Here is a 22636-nt window from a genome sequence, read left to right as displayed (position 1 = left end):
AACCACTTGCAAATCATGCAAGAGTCTGTAATTGACTGATTTCTTTTTAATTACAAATATAGGTGTATTCCAAGGGCTGGTAGATGGTAGTATGTGACTTTTCTGCAATTTTTCGGCCAGTAGCTAGATAACATTGTGCATGTTTTTATTCTTCAGCTGCAACTACTCTATCCGTACAGGTCTATCAGTTATCCATATGAGATGAATCAGGAAATCCCACACAGTAGCGAAAACCCAAATCTCACGTAGCCAACAGTATCCCGAGTTGATCTGACATGGCTGTCACCATGGAGATTGACCTCGATTATTGCAAGCAGTTCTGTGCTACGCTGTTACCATAAAGCGGTCAAAAAAGAAACTAAGACTCAAAGAGGAGAACTAGAAAGTATAAGTTATTTAATATCAGCACTGGATTCTTGGGGGATATTCTCCTCTTATCATACATAACACGTACAAGAAGATCTTCAGTTCACATACATTCAGAGGCCTTCCCAGATGTACACGCATATTCCAAACAAAGTATCTTGGAAACATCCTTAGCTACAAAAAATCTCAGTAAACTCCCTAAGCTATTATGTACAAAGATGTATCCCATTATTTAAACAAAATACAAGATGACAAACTGAAACTTGTCTCAACATAATGCAAAAAAGACATGCAAGTTGGGTAGTTGGGAGAAGTTTTGAGCTATGTTAATTTTCTTCCAAGTCTGCAAGTGAACTGCTGAAAATCTACCTGCATGTTTCACTAATTTCATCTTCTCAGATGTTCAGAAGAACGATTTTGTTACCGGTCTGTACAGAAAGGGACATTAACAATTATTTCCTCCACTAGAATTCGGAAAATTTTATGGCAGATGAAATTACTTCATAAAAGATTTTTCACTTTCTTGTGGTATGAGATATTCTTGCCAAATTCTCATTGTTCTACTGGATGTATGCAGTCAAACAGAAAAGGCATATTCCGGAAAAAATTACACGTTCTTGAGAAAGGTTCTATACTAAATATAAAATGTGATATAATCATCAGGATTAAGAATTAAAGGAAAAATATTACAGGAAAAGGTCATTGTGCTTTAATAATAACATTCTGTCTATGACATCGGGGTCAGCAAACGTACATCTTGTATTTAATGCGAGGACTTTAAGTGCTGTGGAATTCATCACACAAGAAAGTATCCTATATGCCTTAAAGGCTCACTTCAGGTATGTACATCATCTCATATTTCTGCTCAGCTATTTCAGAAACTGATTATATTTTGTCTTTCTTCAGTACATATGAAATGGGCAATACCAAACGCTGATAAATGAAGAAGGCAAACAAAATTCCTGTAAAAACTGTATAGAGAAATATGTTTTAAGGAATTATTAATCATTTTTTCAAAAGTACTCAGAAAACCATTCTCCCCGTGATACAAAAAAACTCCACAGGATCTGAAATTCAGGAAGCAACTAGAATGTTTGAGACAGGAAGAAAGAGGAAGGTATGATTTATAGAAATGAAATTGCTTTTCTGACCCAAACGGAGTAGAACATATGTTTGTACTGAACAGCATAGAGTTGTTTTCAAATTAAATAGAGGAGCAACGCTCCTGTGAAAAGTGAAAATCTCTATTCACTCTCTACACTCTTGAGTTCATTTTTTTCGTATGAGATATATAACAGCCCATCTGCCCTGCGTCGTGTTTAATGTGTCAGGGAAATCAAGGACCACAACCCCGGAGATGATGAAGAGGGTGCAAGGTGAAAGTATGGGGAGATTGTAGACGGGTCAAAACAAAAAAAATAATTAACAGGGAAGAGGAAACAATCTGAGTTAAATAATAATAATATACTATGTAAGACCTAAGAGTGCAAGATAGCACAATACAACATAACACAGATGAAACAAAGAGAATCAAAGAGAGTGTGTCTAAAAGAGAGTTCTCACTCTTTTGACTGCAGGGGAAACATCTTCTTCTATGTCACTAAGTAAGAGAGAGACATTCACGACCTGCCAGGAGCACCATCTTTCTTCCTCTGGGCGTGATGTCTTCTGGACTATGTTACTCCTCCCCTCCTCTCCAAGAATCAAGTAACTAAAAGGCAGTCCACAGAACCAAAAAATTATATATGCCATATATATGAAGCTTATTTTTTATTACTAACTTGTCTCATCATCGGAGCTGTGGGTGACTTTACAGAGGACCAGTCCTTTAACTGCATATACAAGCTCATAGAAAACAAGTAAAAAATTCAGTGTGTAGAAGATGATTAAGATGCAGAGGGAGAAAAAAAACACTCAGAAAATATACACGCGCTTTAAACTTCCTACCACAAGAAAAAGCAGATATCTCTGTTATTCCCCAAGCAAATAAATATAATAAAAGAATAATTAGCAAACAGAACAGAACTGGAAGCAAAATAGTTTTCTGTACTCACCTAGCACTGAAGAACAGTGCAAGGAAATAGATGTTGCAAGTAATAACCAGGAAGGAATTCAATGATGTTGTCCCTCTGTTTGTTCCTCAGGTATCTCGGCGTGGGATGTGTGCTCCAGAATGATGTCACAGGCAACAAGCTGGTGTTGCGATCTCACAGCTGCTCAAGGTAATCAGGAATTGTGCTGCATAATGCAGGTTTTGGAAGTTGTGCATGGGAATGGACGGGCCGGCAGCAGCTGACCCTTGGCAGAAGGGCTTTCGGACTCCGCCTGCAAAAAGGACAGAGGAATGAAAATTGCAGCTAATTAAATCTTCATGTGTTTTAAATGCATCTAGTAAGGATCAATGCACAAAGGCAAGGATTTGCTGAAGTTGGAAGTATATAAAAAATACGCCTGAGACTGGATCTGGAGGGATCACCTCTGCACAGCAAGAAATCGCAAATCAATACGTCAGTTAGATAATTTACCCCACGACAACGTCAAGGGAAGAGGAAAAACAGATCCCAAAAATACTTCCTTGTATGTCATCTCTAAAACTCTTCAGAAACAAAATAAACTCAGAAGTCTTTAATATCTTCTCAGACTCTTTTTTCTGCTATATTTATTCTTGGTTTCAAAAATATATCCAAATTTCACTGTCTATTGAAAATTTAAGGTCCTCAAATTCCTCCCGCTGTTGGAGTGCATACCAGTAATTGCAATTTGTCCCTGTCCTGTTTTGGAGAAACCATCATGAGTACTCTGTATGAACCCAGCAGCCCAACGCACTAACTCCTATTCCACAATCACTCATAAGCCCTGACCCAGCTTGTAGAATCTAACACAGCTGGTGTGATTCCAATAGAAATCAAGACCTCCACAAGGCTTGTAAAGCCATCAGGTTTATTTTCGTTTTCATGGCATTACTCAAACTCTGCAATAGTAAAATTCAACAAATCAACAGTACCTCTCATCCAGTTTTATAAGGAAAATGCAGTGTATGTATGGGCTGCTAGATTTAAAAAAAAAAGTGTCCAAACATTTCTGTTCAGTCTGAATAACAATAGTTCAGTTTAGAGAGAAATGTCCAGCAGTACTTCAATTTCTCCTTTAGAAATAATCTGATCTGTCCTAACTAGCTCTATTTAACAACGAATTCCTTTGTTGATTAGTATTACTGTGCCCTTGTTCATATAAGCAACTAGTCCTCAAAAACAAGTTTGTTCAAGGTAGTGATGAATTTTTGTAATAACGTCTGGGCAACTGAGAAGAAACTTATACCTGCTCTAGCAGTTGAGTACTTCTACTTTAAACAGCCGAACTGAGAACTCTGTATTTCTCCGGCAAGAATTGTAAACTTCAAGTTGGTTCCCGAAGAAATACATGGTTGTAGCTCAGTTACGAATCCTAGATCATCACAGAGACATTTCGTTTTTTAAAGGCATGCATCTTCAGTAATAGCAAATGTAGTCAAAGAATAACAATCTTTTTTGTTCAGCCCAATGATTATCAAGAAGATATCCAAGATAATCAAGGATTATCAAGTAATTCAAGAAGCTTATGATCTGAGAAGATTGTTACTCTAAACAATCATAAACCAAAACCTCGGTGATAATTTGAAAAGAATTTGCATGTTCTGAATTACATCATTGCTTTTAGTGAATTGGGCGAAATATAAACAAGGGAGAGAGCAGAGTGTTGTTTTAAAGAGACTCTCGTGATCTGAGAGAATTTATCTCAGTCTCATAAGGAATTATGAAATTTTTATTTCAGTATTTTATTTCCAATGTATCAGAAAGGATAAGAATGAAGTGCTGCCTACAAGAATGCTTTCAATATCTTCTTGAGCACATCACAGCCTCAGCAGTTGTGCTACGTCTAATCACTTATGAAAACAAAGTTTAAATATATTTGATTCTTCTCTTTCATGCAATCATAGAAATACGAAGATTGAAAAGGACTGCTGAGATATTGTCTTCCTACTTTTCACCTTTTTGAACGTTATTCCCTTTGCCATATCCCTCACTGTCATATCTCCACGGTTCTGAAAAACGTTCTGGGGCAGTGACAAGCTCAATCCCGAATCAGCATGTGCCAATACCTCACAACTATTTCGAGGGAGAAATTTTTCCCTGACTGAACCTCCCCTGATACAAGAAGAGGTTAATCCTCTTTACAACAAAACAAAATATGTGTGACCATGACGACTGTAATCTACATACTACTTTGAACGGAACATAATGCAAGAAATAATCTGCTTTCTCTGTGTTTTCTTTCCATATTTTTAATCCTTCACTTTCCCCAAAAAAGTAAAACAGGTTTTTTAACGTTAATGCCCCTTGGAATCCTTTACTTCTTTTGTAAAGTTGTGGATATTTCGATGCAAGAGGTGTTGCAATACGAATGTGTTTATTCCTTTTATTTTTCCTGTTAATCTTTTATAACATACAGCGGACTAACGAGAGTTTACGTAAACAGAATTGCACACAGTCATGAATCATCAAGGGGAAGCTCACTGAAATTACAACGCTGGAGATCAACTCCTGGAAGTTTATATATAAACAGTCTTGGAGGATAACGGAAAATCAGACATGTGGCAGCTATGTGCGACATGTCATTTAGTGCAAGTGTGAAAATTTCTGTGGCAATACATTCACTGTGCAGACAGCAAGCTGAATTAAGACAACAGTAGTATATTGTTGCCACAACAGTCTTTGTGAAGAATCAGATACTTAACAGAGTTAAGCCATTCTCCAGAGATTCAAGGGACGTTATTTTTAAGATTCAGAGCAACTGTCTATTTCCTTGATGTGTGATGTAGCAGCTCCTTTGCCAACGTTAGACTCCGTTCGAGGAGAGAAAAGCAGACTCGGAATCTGCAGTCAGATCTATATCTTAATTGTCTAGACAAATAGCACAGGAGAATTCAGGAGTACACGAATCGCACGATGCAATGTGCCGCTCTCCAACCTTCCGTCCAAAAATACAGAACCGCTCTACATGTTTTTCTACTGTTTTCAACGTGTGCTATTTTTCATTTATTCGTGTTTCACTGCAGCGTCCTGGACAATAACTTCACAGTTTGTGTTCTGTAGCAAATTTTCCTCTATCTCATTTGCTTTCAAAGCGTATTGCTCAATAGGCTGCTGAGATATATGTATTTAAGGAGCCACAGTAATTGCACATCAGTCAACCTCTATTTTTATTATCTATCATAATCAAGATGATAGAGCCTCTGTATACGCTGAAGTACAGCTTCTTGGTGCAAGACGCACACAGCACTCAGCTATAACCGTATGTCCTGCTGATTATACGTTTGGATCACTTCAGCCCCTAAATTTCATTTGTATTAACAAAAGACAGATCTGTCGTGAACATGATGTTGCATTTAGAAGCAGTTTTATAGCATTATATTGGACTTTTATTACCTTTCCTATCGACGGCTTCGCTGTACGTTGCCAGCAAGAAAAGTCTTAGTGCTGCCAAATCCAGTCTTCTCTATTCCCTGCTTCATTTGTGCCTCCCTCGCTGCACAGAAGAGTAACAAGAGTATGACTTTTATTTCCATTAGACACAGTTTGTTTATATTTTGAAAAAAAAAAGACAGATATGTTGTACTACATTCCAGAGATAATAGACACAGCCTTTTATGTCCACACATACTGGTTAGGAGAGCATAACTTCAGGTTTTTTCAAATATTGTCAATAAAAAATTGTACTGCGAAGATGGAAAGTTTTCTAAAACACATTCAGCAAAGAAATAATAGTTGTGCATGTTTATACACAATGTCAGATTCCCAGAATAGCATTGGCATTGAGAAAGAAACGCCCAGGTTGTGCAGCTGGAGCCAACACGCTGTCTCCATTCATTCCCTCACTCTCTTTTTGGCAGGCAGAAACGTTCGCGCTTGTTTCTCTTCTTCCCTTGCGTTTACATCCAGCCAGGGTCTTGGAGGAGTGAGGGCACATCGCAGGGGAAGGTCTTCACCAGGTGCTGGTATGTGTTCTTCTAGGAAGCTTTAGAGGGGCGCTTGAGTTGTTTCTCGTTCACAAGCTCTCTAGGAAAGTACCAGTTACAACACTTTCATATAGATATTGCCATTTGACTCAGCACATATCTCTGCTAAGAAATGAAAAACAAAAAGACTTAAAAGGCTGCACTGTGGCTTCATAGCTGTATTCAGTAAAGTATTCTGTTAGTATTCTATTCAGTAAAGTACTCTATTCAGTAAATCCCAAAGACCACGACTAACACAGAGTGACAACAGTTCCAGGAAAGGAAAGAGAGAGAGCCTAACTAGAAAGACCGTGCACCCAACCCATAAGCCTTTTGCCTGTCTGTACCTATCTTGGGTGCCAAGTCACACTCCCTGCTCCTGCCCTGTCTTTCCGCACAGCTGTTCTTCAGAGGAAGATCATTGTCATCAACTTCAGACAGAAAGCAAGAAAGAAATAAATTAGAAGTATCTTCTTGGAGGAAGACTTCAGCACAGTGACCCACAAACTTCTCTTCTTCGAGAGCACTTTCTTCAATTTTCCTTTCTGCTGCCAAAATATTGTGCCGCTTTTGCAGTTAGCAGAGATCTTCAATGCCTGTCCTCTCCTCCATCAGACACACGCCCTGCATGCAGAAGTATTTTGAAGGAGGTAACCACACTACAGCTCAGAAGAGCTTCTTACCAGATGAGGCTTTCTGGTTACACCCATGCCCAGCAGCACTACATGGACACACAGGCTTCATTCCTAGAACAAAATATAGCGTGCTAAATTAACATTAATCAGTAGGCAGTAACTGTATTGTCCTGTTAGTCCATGTCCACCTTTCAGAAAGCAAAAACCTAAGTTCTATAGCCAAAACTGAAACTGATGTTAGAAGTGCAGTGCGCTTACACATATAGCAGTGTCTTGTCTCATTCCTGCTCGGATAGCAATAAGGAAACCCTTGTTCTACATTCTGTCAGTTCTACATTCTGCCGAGCAAGAGTGCACGTGCAAACAATTTACTATCATGTGAAGCTGAGAAACTGTTTTTTTGTTCCTAATAGGAATTATCTCAGGTCAAAGCACCCTCTTTTATACACAGACTTCTGTGTCACTGCTGCAATCCAGTGACATTGCTGGCAACTCTAATATTCCCAGAATGGTTAATTGACATGCAGCTCTGTACCCACCCAGCTGTAGTACTCAAAATGATTTACCCCAAATTTCACGTCAAAGGGCTGAGCAAACTCACTTTTGCATGGCGGTAAAGACGATCCGTCCCTGTTGTGTCCCTCTGCTCTGGAAGGTGCAGATGGATCTCTAGCATCCTGCTTGCTTCTGTTCCCAAATGCAGGGAACCATGCTTGCCTCTCAGGTAGTGTCTGTGGCTTCAGGCCTAGGGTGTGTGCCGTTTTGCCTGCCTTTGACTGGCTCTAAGTCCAATGCTGCATCTTGCCTCTGTGTCTGTGGCTCTGGTATCACGCTCCGGCGCCGGTGCCATTCTCTCTGCCTGTGTTTTCTGGCCACAGGATTTGTGCCGGACTCTCCGGCTGCGGATTTATGTCCCATTGAAGTTGCAATCTTTTCTGGCTTTAAGCACCAGAGCTGGTGCCGGCCTGCCTGTCTGTAGAAGTAGATTTAGGAGCCTGGAGCCTGTGTGGACATGTGCAGTTGTGCCTTTAGGCCCTAGATATTGTGTCAGCCTGTAACAAAATTTTTTTAAAATTGTTCACATAAGGAAATGAAAACAAGACAACACTGAACTCTTCTGTATATTTCTAGATTTGGCAAAGTGATAGGGGACCGTCCTTTGCCTTGTGTAGTTAGTTGCATCCAGCAATCCTTATCACGTTGTAAACATCAATGAATCTTTGCTATTCTGCTTTCCAGGATATGGATGGGACAAGAAGACAACAACTACCAGTTTACAGGAGGTAATGAATGTTAACAATTCCCCTTTCTTCTCCCCTTTGTACTTAGTTTACAGAGTTCTGCTGTATGTGTAGGTGCTATACCTCTGAGCAATCATTTTAATGTGTTCAGCAATACTTGGGGCAACAGGGTTTGGTCATCCTCAGATCTATATGATGAGAGAGACTGAAAGGAAAAAAAATAAGGTAATAGTCATTTCTTTTACTCAGTACCATATCATTTAACCTTCCATACTAAGTCTGTTGCCTTAGTAAGGATGTTCCGTTAACTTGTCACTTTTCGCACAACACCGTCTTTTGTTATTCCCTCCAGTGAAGAAGTTCTAGTGCTACTCCTCTTTCTCTTCTTGTGTCTATTTTCTGCATTTCAATTAGTGTCCCACGAACACTAGGATAAACTAGCACTGCAGATGGAAGCAGGGACCAGGGTCAGGAGCAAGGGCAGAATGGTTAATTTGTTAATAAAGTGAAAGACATTGTTTTCTGCTGGTTTATTTGCATTGGTGTTTCTTACAAGGAATAAGAGTGGGATGAAATGTGCACTAAAGTGGATGTGTTTGCAAGTGGTCAAAAGAGAAATGCAAATCAAAATAAGTTTCAGCATTGTATTGGGAACACTGTCTTGGAGCAATTATGTCAGAGCCCGGCTACCTTCTGCTTATGAGCTGCCTAGAGTCCCCATCCCGAACTGTGTGATTCCTGAGCAAAGTGATCACTCTGGAAAAGCCCCAGCTCCTCGGCTTACGTTAGTACGTGAGGAATCCCAGGTTGAAATATTTAGAAACAGTTTTTTTAGTGGTCAAGTACAACATGGCAACAGAGGCAAGAAGGGCAAAATGGCAGCATCGCAAAAGAGGCAGCCGTGGGTAATCTTATAAAAAAGAAGGCATAAAAACATCTCTTCTTTCAAGCCCAGACTTGATCAGAAAGGAAATGGTGAACAAGTGTCTCTGTTTGGGGAACTTCATCTCCCAGAGTGCATCCAGAGAAGGAGTATGATTGTGATGCTGCAGTCTCAGAACTCCAATCAGTACACAAACGTAAGGATTTTTGGGCTAAGATACATCTCTATCTGATGCTGTCTCGTGCAGTGAAGCTTGTGGGTATGATTTAACATCACCGAAGCTAACCAGAATAGGAAAATTTGACATAAGACATCACATAATGTATACCAAATATTTTTTAAGAAAGTTTTCACTTGCCAGTGCTTTCCATTGTCTCCACTTGTCTGATGACTTCTTGAAAAGTATGACGAATCTGAAAATCTTTTCTTTTTTCTTAGCATTTGTGCAATAAATTATCATTTAAAAATTGCTTCTTGAAGCAGTACACTGCTTCTGTGTAGAGAAAAACAGCTGGCATAAACTGGATTTCTGGACTGTTTGTTCTAGCTTTGCTGCTTACAGAAATGCTTCTGCCTGGTGCAAATAGACTTCACCTAACATGTCAATATCTACTAACAGTCCACTTACCAGGATGTGTTTTTTGATCTGCAAAGGCATATCGCGGCGAGGCATTCATTCCCGGATTAGAGGATGTTTAGGCAGACTAACCTTATTAACAACCAGACTTACCACGATTTATGAACACAGAGGAAAATACAGATGCCAGAAAAGTTTTGTGTATGAATTCGAATCAGTGTGAAAATATATTGTTGTATTTTGGTACCTTAGGGGAAGAATAGCAGCATCCTTTCTAGCTCCAGTCACGTCAGCTAAAGCATGGAGCAGGCTTAATAAATCGTAGGCTAACTAAGTAAACAAAAGTTAATTCTTTGGCTTTGAGCGGATTTTTACTAGATGAAGATTCTGTGACACATGCCACGTTACAAAATGGTGCCGCCATGTATGTTTTGCTTCTTGCACGCAGTCGTAGCTGTGAAAACATTGATGGTATGTGCTGTACGAATCTTTCAGGTCATAAACAATCTATTCTTAGATGTATATAAGATTTGCAAAGATTATCCCAGAAGTTAGTTGTGGAAAATGCCTCTTTAGGATTGTATCTACCAAGCTTAGTCATTACAGTATGGCAGAAAAATTTAATAACATATGCAACGGTAATCACGATGGTAATTCTAACCACATTTGCTACTATACCATGCATTGTCAGCAATGTACTGAACGAGGCTGATTCGGCCATTTTTGCAAAATTTTTATTTCAGAGTGACAAATGTGGAATTAGAAACATGGTTAGTGGAAATCGTGACTGCCTAGGCTAAGGCAGACATAATGATACTGTCTCTCATCATTCACGATTCTAGACAACGGCAACAAGAAAAGGAATATGTATAGGAAGAAAAGGCTGCATTAGCAAAAGAAGTTCCAGTTCATGATTAGGTGAGAAATTACTTGTTACGAATAAATCAGATAATAAATTAAGGTGCGTGTATGCCTTGTGCCATCCACATTCTATCCAATCGATTATGGTGGCATTCACACATGAATTCAGAAAGAAATACACTTTGTAAATTTTTAAGAGATCTTTTTCCCAATTAGCTGTCTCTCTTACCACTTTCATAAAGTATTCCGAACAAAACCTGAGCAGTTAAAAATTTCAGCTCAAATTAAAACTAATTAATTCTGATTAAAACTTTCCCGTGCATTTTTCTATTTTGTGGTGCGGTTTTTTTTTCCTATAGAAAATACGGATTTTTTCTACGGCCATTGTTCTTATAGAGCATTCTGCAGAACTGAATTCAAGAAGATTTTTTTGCAATGCCAAGAAGTTTATAATCAACATAACTAAATTATCCTCATACTGAAGTATCCTCGTGTTTGTATACGTATCCTATCAATACGTATACAAACAGAACAAAAATGTATGTATATACAATAAAAATTCCTTCAATAATTACGATCCATGCAATTTTATCTGCTATTTCAGGATAGATTTTCCTAAGCATTTTCAGTGTAAGATCTGATCATTTTTGAATATACATCCTAAATATTTATATCTTGTTAAGTATTTGATAGTTTAATTTCTAAATTAAACTTTAAATTCCAATTCCTTCCCCGTTACCTTATTTATTCGTTTATATTTTTCCGTCTGACACAAAAAAGCTTACAGTACATTTTCTCCTGAACACTCATTAGTTTCCACATTTCTTATTGACATGTAGGGCATCTCCCTGAATCCTGTCTTAGTTTTCCACCTTTCTGATCCTACTCAAGATCTCTTCCTTTCTCTCACCACTTCTCTCAAATCCTATTTGTGTCACTCACAACTGACAGTTTTTAAGATTTCTTTCTTATTTACTGTGCAGTAAAAAGAGCTTTTGATCTTGCTTAAAAAAGAAAAAAAAGCTTTAGTAAGCATGTCTTTCACATGCCTGTTTCTCACTCAGACTAATAATTCAAGAAAAATAGCCGGCCACTAGCAGTCTTACTGACACAATATGGTGAGGAGAGAAACAAAGAAGTTTTAAGCTGAAAATAGTTTGCAAGTTGATAGCAAAGCTATTGAGTCTTCAAATCCAAACGTAGGCAATTCTTATAACTAAGATACTAAAAAAATCTCATTACTGAAAGGGCCCTCATTCAATTAGATTAAATTCTTATTTTGAGTCTCAGAAATAATCCTGTAAGTGTACTTACTCTTTTCTAGTCCAGCAGAAAATTCTATTGAAAAAGTACATTAAAAAAACAAGCACTTCGATGCTGTCCAAAACGCTAAAAATAATAGTACTTGTCTCCAAGTTTGTAGTTAATTTATCATTTTTCTTTGAATTAGGTAGAAATTTAAGTCGTTCTTTCATCCTACACAGGACAGAAGGTGTATTTCTGTTTTGCCTTCTGTCTCTTTTCTGAATAACTGAACTCATACCATTTAATATCAAGTATAGATTTGTAATATTTACATTTTAATAAATATATTTTAATAATTTCTTAATTAATACAAAGAGTAACTACCGAAATGCAGCAGGGCGAAACAAGTTCTACTTTTCTTACTCACTCACCAGGTAGCTATTTAGTGACTGGGAAGATGTTAATTAGGTCAGTTACTCTGCTTTTTATCCATTCTCTTACTTTTTTCACCAAATGCCTGAAGCAGCAAAGAATATATGAAAGTATTCTTTCACTACAGAAAGCCTTGGGTGAACTAAATACTGAAATAGCCAGCTCTGTCATCTTACAAAGAGTTCATGACTTATGAATAATATACTCATATAATTATAAATTTTTTTGTGTCGGTAAGACAGAAAGGATCAGCAACGCCCTGCAACATACCGGGCTACAAACATCTATATCTAGTGCTACACCATGCTGACCCCCACCAATATGGCTCAGATAACCTCCAGTGTGTTCAACTCTAATACTAACAGTAATAATTGATTGGAAGGAAGACAACTTTTTTTTTCCTAAGGGAACATGAACTTTTTTTCACCTAATCACTGTTACATTTCTGCTGTATATTTTATCTTACTATGACTTTACGCTCCATTGGCTATCAATCGCTATTATTTATTTTGGCTATCTTAAAGTCCTTGAAAACAACGTCGTTTCAGTTGCCTTCATATTTCCATACTTTAGTGACAACCACGCAGTACGAAATAGGGAAAACAGAAGTATATAGGGCCGTACAGCATTGTATCCCAGAATTTGCTCTTTCCAGTCCACATATCAACTTTTCCTTAAAATAAAGGTGTTTCCTATGATGTTGTTTTTTTTTTGCAACTGAGCATCTCTTTGAAAAATACTTGAGAGTCTCCAAAAGCCTATCGATATCTCTTGTTTATCCTAAACACAGACCTGCTTTTCTTAGAAAATGTTCTTACGGTTCCTACACAAGAATACCTTCCTCGTATGCACTTTGTATCAAAACACTAGCTTTCGCATCTGTGGTGCAATACTTATCCAAAATAAAATCGGGCTAAACAAACATTACTTTAATAGGAAATATTTGCAGAATTCCCTCCTGTTTTTCACAGATTTAGTAAAAAAAAAAAGAGAAAAATTAAGAATAAGTCAGAAATGATCCTCTTCAGTAATTTTGCACCGAATAAAATTTTACTCTATTCTACTTTTAGAATGTCATGTCTCTTACGAAGTGTCCTGCCAACCACTCATGATTTAAGATGACAGCTGCTTTTTATTCAAAATTTAAAATATCATCATCATGGAAAGGAAGATTTATACTTTTCTTTTATAACAACTGGTATGTTGCTACTGCTGTGGTTTTATTACATGTTGCTTAGAAATAGGGCAAGGTCCTAAAATGGCACAAATGCATCAAACTCTTGAACTCCCTGCATGTTTTTATGTATAAAGAGACTTTTCACGCGTAAAAACTGCCAGGAATTATCTAAATCTAAAGGTCGTTATTATCTAAACTGAAAAGCTGTAGGCGTCAAGCGTAATAGCAAGTATAATAAAATCTGAAATTTATCGGGTGCTATAGAAACATAAAAGAATATTTAGGAATGTTCTCACCGTAAACTAAAGTCTCTGAAAATTGTTGCTTTTTCTAATGCTAAGAAGAAAGAATAATTTAAAAAATATGACTCTTCCATTAAGGGATCAACGCTAATTAGACGGAGAGGTGATCTGCTTTGGAACTGCCTCTAGATTTCTGCGGATAAATCACTAACAGATGTTTGCAAATGAAAGAGACATTTTTTGTAAAGCATGATCATTTTACTGGGAAATCTACAGAGAAACTCAGAATATGCGTTTTCTCCTTTCTGTATTGTTATTGACACTTCCAATTTTTCTGAGTCCTCTTCATCAGATCCTAGAATGATTAAGGTTGGAAAAGACAGCTTAGAACTTCAAGTCCATCTGTCTGCCTATCCCACCATATCCCTCTGAGCAACATCTACCCTACCCGTAAATGCATCCAAGGATTGTGACTTAATGTCAGGAGGTTTCCTGTTGGGTCAACATTAGTGAAGTATTGTAAGGAGATAAACATTCTTTGTTCATTCTTTGAAGACTTGATAAGTTATCACATCCCTTGCTGATGAGAAAGAATTGGAAAAGAGCTCTATTTTGACCAGGAAATATACATGCAAACGGTGAACAGAATGGTTAGTAAATGCTCTCTCTCCATAGATCTTGGTGGGCACAGCTAGAAACCCTTCTTCGAGTAAGCAATGCTGTTAAAAATAAATGCGCAGGAATGTGGTATCCAGACATGCCTTCCAATACCTACATTTCATTGAAGTCCTCCTGTCTGGATATTTCTGTTTGAACTTGTGCTGCTGACAAAAGGATTTGCCCTTGAATTGTCAAAGAGAAGAGAAGAACATTTCTTTGTCATTGGCAAACGCTATTCAGTGCAAGGCAACTTCTACATGGCTGTTAATAACATTTTATAATAGGTTCCAAAAAACCACGTAGTAATTTATTACCTACGTCCAGCTTGCGGTGTGCTGTGGAACCAAAGCCAGTCTTGACAAACTATGCCTTTTTTCTTGTCTGCTTAGAAAAGATAACCCCCTCTGCAGTGAAATGAGGTTCAGAGAACAGAAACCGTGTCGATAAAGATACCTATCCTAACTACCGCTCATATAAAAGTCTAATCTGCAAGTGTGCTGTGTGGGTGTGGTTCTAGGGCTGGATGTAATGCCTTCTCATTTCATCCTTTCTTTTCAAACACCAAACCAGTGACAGAAAAAGGGGTGGAGGAAATCCCTCGCACTCCTCATATGATTTAAGCTGCCAGCTATCATTGAAAACATTGAAAGCACCAGGAAAGGCCAACGAAAGTTGTGAAAAACAGCAGTAGTAATTTTTTCTGCTGATGCTAAACAGCTACACAGGAATAAATTAAAAATCCATTGAACAAAGAAATAAATCGTTTAACCGACCTGTTTTTTCTCATTATTCGACAATGAAAAGCTGCTTTCTTTTCTGAATGATTAATAAAAAGAAATCATTCAACAGCACTGATACGAGATGGCTGATTCTTTATCTCTTGGCTAACTACTGCAGATGCTGGAATCCAATTCATTTATTGAAGGTTAAAATCTCTTGTCACGGTCCAAATTAATAGTGAATGATTTATTTAGTCTAATCAAACAATTTCAATGAAACAACAGTTTACTCCACAACTCTGACAAGTAAATATGGAATCTTAAAGTGATTCAACATGGAAAAAAGGTATTTAGTCCAAACCCAATCCACCTGCATATCAGAAGTCATGTTTCCTTTAGCAACCTGAACTTCTCCTGCAAAATTTGAGGCTACTTCCTTTCATGCTATCACTCTTCTCTGGGAATAGAGGACAACCACGTAACCACAACTTTTCACGAAATTGTTGAGGATGATGAGGTCTGCCATGACTCCCTCCACCATACTGAGTAACCCCAATTCCCGCAGCTACTTCCCAATACAGTTGTACTACGGTCCCTTCACAGCTTTTTTGCCCGTCTTTGAATGAGTATATCACAATACAGCCTTTTTAATGATAGTCACTGGCAAAACGGCATAACTTCTCGGGAAGGTAGATAATGAAAAAAAAAATTCACACAAATTTCAAATAGTATTGCATAGACAATTCAGGCTACCTATAATACACAGACATGACGAGTTATTTAAAGAAGCATAAACCAACACAAAGCCACAGACCTTTTTGTATTAATGAGCTATATAGTCAGATCAGGACAAACAAGTTTAGATTTCCTCAGTAGGCTTATGATTAAAAAGTGTACTTTCCATAACCCTTAACCAGAAGCCATGGTAATTTTGTTCTTAAGCCCAGATGAATGCAAATAAAATCTTTGTATAATGAATGTACGCTGACTTTCTCAGATAGCTGTAACTGTTTCTCTTTTGGCAGAGTAATATAGCAGTCTTAAACCCCAAAAACGTACTCAGAAAATTGTAACTTGCATCCAATACTTAGCTATGCATGCAGTGAGAATTAAGTCCTGAAAAATAAAATATTGCCACAAAACAGATTAACTAACATCCTGTTGGAGCTGCAGGAGTTCCTGTTATATGTATTAGCATGCTGTTCACAGTTAGCTAGCTGAAGAACATGAGTCTTTACAGAGATATTCTTTTACATTCTACTAATAAAAAAAAATGTAGATTGCTAACTAAATTTATATTGACTTTACTCACTTGAATTCCTATCCTTAAATTACACAAGTATCAGAAGAGCTTCCTGGTGGATAGAAAATAGGAGAATATTTGCCAACCTCTCAGTTTTCTACGCACACCTGACAATGCTCCAGTTCTCTGGAACTTAAGTATAGTTTGAAAAGTATGAACATACAGGCTATACATTTCCATCAGAAAAGAAATAAAAAAAATCTGTATATTATATGAAATCTTTTCTTATCATGTATCTTTCTGGTGACTGAAACTCAGCCTTAGATGCTAAGAAATCAATTGTTGTTGAGCAAGAAAAAGCATTTGAAGGACACAGTAAAAGTACTGCTCTTTTCATACAGTATTATGGCCAAATCTGGTTAATACCAGCCAGATAGACTGCTGGGCTACTTGCTCTACGTGCCTGGTAACAAAGTTCAGCACTTCAGAAGAGCTACATTACGTAGGAATAGAGGAAATTAAGTATTTTATATATGTAGGTTTTGTCTGGTAATTGTACAAAATGTTTCACATTCGAGCGGTAACAAAGCACAGCATGGCAAAGGCATAGTGTGAGCCTTTTATACTAGGCAAGCATTTAGCCTTGAGCACATGGCTTGTAGCCACTGAGCAGTTCACAGTGCTGAAAGCATTGCTCAAAGTAAAAAATTGCAAAATACCATTTTCCTTTGAAATTCTTGATTTTATACTCTTTGAAATTCACTTATAAACTAAAAATTCACTGACAACTGTGACTGTGATGTGTAAAAACAACTAAATTGAAATAACTCCCTTCACAGAAAGGTTTTGAAGATTTAGTTCCTGATAGCTGTTGTCCGAACGACTGAAATGAAATCAATAACTAGGAAGACAACAACAGGAATCCAGATATTTTACTGAAAATGCATCTTGCAAATCTGGAATCTTCACAATCTGCACAAACTATATTTAATAAACATAACCTAGAGCTCAGTTCTGTATTCATATATATACTAAATTTTAATTTGTGTGTTTTCATCTGCAGACTACTCGTTTTTATTACATAAATTCTGTGACATGTATATAATCATATATTTATAGGAACACGAGTGTGTGCTGCACAGAAAATGTGAAACTTTGATGATGTACTTTGATGAAAGGAGCAGTCTATTAACAGACTGGGCACTGGGAAAAATACAAAAATTGAGATATATATATTTACATTTCATTTTATAATATCCATTACATACTATAATAAAAGAAGTAGAAAAAATATTTTAACATGATGGATACTTTTCATTAGCCCATGCCCAATTAAAGGAGGCTGAGCGTGAGTGGTTTACTACAGAAATGGTAATGCACGAAGAAGGGATCACTAGCGTATTAACTCTGAGCAGAGTAAATAGCCCAGTGTTTTCCACAAATGAAATTTCATTCGACCCATGCATGTACTTTTGCTGAAGCACATAATCTATGCTCGCATTCTTGATTTGAAAGAGAATGATCATGGCCAAGAATTATACAAAGAACTACGGCTCCCAGATTGGTCAGTACTAGCAGCTGACTACCAAAGTCAGGCTCCAGCTTCTCGTTGCTGTGTACCACCAGCCTGAGATGCACTTTGCTATCTGGCGGTTTTGGGTGTTTTGTGTTCTTGTTACCGTCGATTCTTTTTTTCCTCCGCTACTTCGATCTTGAAGCATTTTCTCATTACAATCCATTTTCAATTGCTTTCAGAAAAGTGTCAGACTTACATTGTTTTAGTTCAGTTTCCTGAGCCAACATTAAAAAACAAGAAATTTAAAATCATTGCCATTTACAGTATTATCATCCTCATTCCCAATGTAAAGAGAAGAATCATTTCCGTGTTCCTATTTGCTGCTCCGTTACATTAGTCATCCCCTCAGCAGCTTATCGCCTAGTCTGGATATGACATCACTCAGAGAACAAATGTTCTATTGTTGAATTATGCTACTCCCTAGCCTGTAGCTTTCCAGAGGATTTTTCCAACTAACTTTAGTTTTCTAACTTTACCTCACTTCCCCTATTTCTATGGGAATCACAGCACAATTTGTGTATTTAAAGCCTCTTTTTGTATAATTCATTGAATATTAATTTAACACTCTCTCAAGCACATTTTCTCCACATTGATATTTTAATTAGTGTTCCAAGATGATACCGTGAGCTACAGTAACATTAATGTATGATTCTATATAATCTATCCCAGAGTCCAGGGAACTGCTAATATCCATAAGACAAGCAGCCTGTAGTGATCCTGGAAAAGGAATGGCATGCTGTGATGGCATAGCTGCATTTGCATTAATTACAGCAGTCAGCCTATTTTTTTAATGACTACTTTGTTGGAAGTTTCGATGGGAAAAAAAATAGTATTCCCTCATAGGCCCAGGCCCTACTCTAGTAAGGAAAGGAATAATTTGTGGCAACTTCCTTTGATAAGTTGCAGACTGGGAGATCGAGGGACTTGCTTTATAATCACAGCGAAGTGGCACAGAGGAGAGTAAAGAAGTCAGGTTCTGTGCTGAAGAAGAGAGGAAAAGGCTGATATCCTGGCATGCCTATCTTAGGTGTAAGGCCTTGTAGACCTGCCCCATTAAAGAGATCCAGTGAACACTGTACCTGCAAAGGTCTTTATGAGCAGGATTAAGGAGCAGCTTAGTGAGCAGCAGTTCCTGGCCTCTGGGCCATGCTAGAGGTGAGGACAAGGCCAGGACTCTTTTCCAAGAGGCTGCTTCTTCCCCCCACCAGGCCGATCACCCTTCTGGGGGCCAGCAGCTGTCTCATTCTGTCAGGAACAGATACATGCACAGCACTGATATTCAGTGATGCCCTCCCTTTCCTTCTGAGCGTCATCACAGCCATTTAGAGTGATAACGGTAGCATGCCCCATCAGATTTACTCGCTCTAGGCAAATTAACATCAATAAAAAGAATCAAGTATGTTGAAAATGAATATATCCATTCTGCTTTTCATAAAAGCAGCAGAAGAACCACAGTAAACAAATCTTTTACAGCGCAGTCACAGGCAGAGCTGAAGTCAACATATAAGACCTCAGCTCCAAGCAAACTGCTCCTGCCAAACACTGCCTTTCCGATGGTCATTTGGAAAGGAGTAAAAGATTTAAATACTTTGAAGTGGCAGGAGATAATATTAATGCTTGTTAATATCCTCCTGTTCAGAGTGTATTCTTTTTTTAGTACACTATATCTGCTTTGTTTTACTGGACAGTTGCCTACACCAGCAGAAATAAAGGAAATAATGTAATACATTGATTTTTAACATGATTTCTAATAATTGGACATTTGCAGATTTAGCCTGCCTCTGCTGAATCACTGTCTCCACACAGGACCGTCTTTCCTTCTCTGTCATTACAGCAAAATATCTTCCCAAGTAATAAATCCAGCACAAAAAAGTACTTTATGGCTCTGTGTCATGTGGTGAGTACCACATTTCCCCTGGGCTGTCAGGAAGTGGAAGAATTCTGAATTTCAAAACAGAAATCAGGCGACATGAAGATTACTTATATAGCATTCCTCCCCCCTAACCCTTAAATTCCTTAGCAAATAATATTTAGGCACTGTGAGAAGATGGAGAGTCATTCACCAGTTTGACGATGCCACGGAGACAGCAGCCATGATATATAATGGTTATTTTCAAATACTCTTTATCTTTACTGGGACTTAAATCTGGTCTCATGAAACACTGCAATAACTACTTTCACTTAAAGTCATCGTAAAGAATTTTCAGAGCTGGTTAAACTTTTTTATTGCTCTTCACTGTGTTCATTCACATTCTGGCTGGCATGAAAATCAGTTCTAAATACAGTTTTTTACACTCAGATTTAACTAACATACAATTTAGATCATTTGAAACAATTTCACTTGCACTGTTCCCTTCCGTCAGACACCATGTGTATTCAGAAGGGAAAATACAGATCTGCTTATACTTTTCTATGTTTGTTTTTTTCCAACTATACTTAACTATCATTATTTTCAGATTCTTGACAGCATAGTGATCACAAATTAGAGCTCGAGTCACAGATGAAGCAGTGGATAGATGCGATAAATTTAGGAAAATGATTACTAAAAAACATTGCCAGCAAAGATGGAGAACTTCATAGGTTGTCTATACATAATGGAATTTTCCGACAACAGAAAAGAACATAATGTGATAAGGAGTATGACACACAACATCTAGCTACCCACAGATACCCAGATGACCCTCGAGTTGTTGCATTTCCTATCGACATGTACGAATTACTCCAAATGGCCATTATTTTGCAGCTCAATTACTTCCAGAACCCCATCTCTTTCTGCACGTATATTTCTACAGCAATCGCCATCATAAATGTATTTTTACTGTAAAGCACTGTCAAAATGCTTTAAATACCCTTCCTGATTCAAATGGCTATGCATCCACGTGCACTTACAGAGGGGATTATATGAATAAAGTTACAAAATGATAGAACTGTAATGATTGTAAGGGACCTATGTAGGTTATTATGTCCAACTTCCAAAATTCTGCGCTAAGAAGAAAAAGAAAACAAAGACATGCCCTCACTTATGGAAGATTTCATTTTAAGTAAATCTAAAATTGGTTGGCTTTGGTTATCAATCTCACTAAAAAGAAATCTGTTGATGGATTTCCCCTTCCTTCTTCCTAGTGAACCAGAAATGCACACTATCTGCTTTATGGTATATTGGTATTTCTAGTCCTTCTCCCACCAAAATACATTTATATATAAAGGCATTTGACTATGTTAGAAAGACTTTCCATCCTCGAGAAGAGCAGGAGGATAAACCTGTGAGTTTCGTTGCTGGAAGAAAGCAACACCAAAATAAGGTTACAGAACACTTTGCAAATTCTCCATGAAGAAATAAACACCGATTCTCCTAAATAAGAAATATGTTGGGTACTAAATGCAAGCGTGATTTTAACGATAGCACCAGGCTCTTGAATATGTTACATTTGTTTTCTTTCATTTCAGTTTTATCAACTGTTCATTGCACAGCACTTAAATTCATTTCTGGCAGAAATCCTACCACTAATGGAGAAACTGGAATTCCTCTTTTAAAGGAAACAAGCACGGGGAAAGACAAGGAAGGGAGAGAGAGTATGAGTGATGCTAGTCTGTCAGTTTTAATAAGCCAAGAGTTAAGACAAAAGCTGCATAACAAAGTAATGTGCCAGAACTTTAATATTTTCTCACTTTAAACAAAACACCAAAGCTCAACCAGCTGGCCAAAACTAAGTGTTAAAGTCCAGAATATGCTTCATTATTTTCCCCTCAAATGAATTTGCTTTTCTGATCACGTTCAAACTTGATGAAAAGCAATGGCATAATCCAGTGCTTGGAACTTGGTGAGTGTGCTTCTCCAGGAGCAAAGCACCTGCAGTTGGTTTACTGCTCAAGGCCAGAGCAAGCTGCCTGCCCACCAGCCCATGTTTCTCAGGGCTAGTTAAGACTGGCATCTGCTCAGGGCTGATGACCTTGTATTTCTGGGTGTGCTGAAGGATAAAGCTTCCCTGTTAATGCATGTTCATGGGTCGTTCTTCTGGAAAAGCCTCATTGCTACTCTCCTTACACAACTCCACTGTGAAATCAGCGCCGGCTGTTTTCTGAGCCTGTACCTCAATCGATGCTTCTCCCAGGACTCATTGCTCCTTAGACAGGCTGACACACTCAGTTCTGAATGATTCACAGCCTCTAGAGGCAGATGAGCAGTCAGATTTTGCTTGGGAGAAACAACAGAGGGACGGACATGCACTGAATATAATAACTGAGACAGAGCAGGATCCCGCCTCAGAGAGTGAAAAACGGCTGCAGGGGTGGCCTGACTTGCACTGAATAATGGTTATAGATGCAGACTTATTGGTTTTACTCAGGATTTTATGTTGAATTCCAGAAATTCTCCTTTCCATAAAAGTGCAGAATGATTTTGTGGGTTTCACTGCTCCAAAGCTGTAAAAGCCTGAAAATATGCACAAATACAACCTGCCCCAAAAATGGTTTCTCTACTTGACCATGCTGCTGAATATTTCAGCATGCTGAAGAGCTCTATAAATTGCTCATGTAGTCAAAATGATCAGTATGATGGAAAACTTTTTTATTATTAATGACATACTGCACATAATAAATGGTACTGAGAAGCCAATACAGAAAACTCTGAAAACAAAGAACAGATATTGCGTTCCAACAAACTGTCATGCAATTCCTTTCTTTGCTTCACTTGCCTATGGAGATCTCCATGCTCCATCCCATAGCTTGACCATGCCCTCAGGAAA

At 37.9% G+C, this 22636-nt stretch overlaps 1 long non-coding RNA gene across 7 annotated transcripts in view; it reads right to left on the bottom strand.

Moving 5' to 3' along the window:
• LOC112532481 overlaps positions 1–22636 on the bottom strand; it is a 99089-nt gene that overhangs the window by 62128 nt on the left and 14325 nt on the right. For 4 of the 7 annotated variants that reach the window (XR_003075276.3, XR_006939366.1, XR_003075280.3 and 1 more), the window contains exons 5-9: positions 7637–8087; positions 7084–7146; positions 5832–5931; positions 2421–2691; positions 1930–2077 (exon numbers count right to left, since the gene is read on the bottom strand). This is a non-coding gene — a long non-coding RNA (uncharacterized LOC112532481). Of the gene's footprint in view, positions 1–1929; positions 2078–2420; positions 2692–5831; positions 5932–7083; positions 7147–7636; positions 8088–8399; positions 8482–22636 lie in introns of all 7 variants that reach the window. The other 3 variants (XR_003075278.3, XR_003075277.3, XR_003075279.3) reach the window with 3 other exon arrangements.

This window comes from Gallus gallus, chromosome 5, assembly GCF_016699485.2.
Source record: "Gallus gallus isolate bGalGal1 chromosome 5, bGalGal1.mat.broiler.GRCg7b, whole genome shotgun sequence".
Taxonomy (NCBI): domain Eukaryota; kingdom Metazoa; phylum Chordata; class Aves; order Galliformes; family Phasianidae; genus Gallus; species Gallus gallus.
This window is presented reverse-complemented; position numbering and strand designations above follow the sequence as displayed.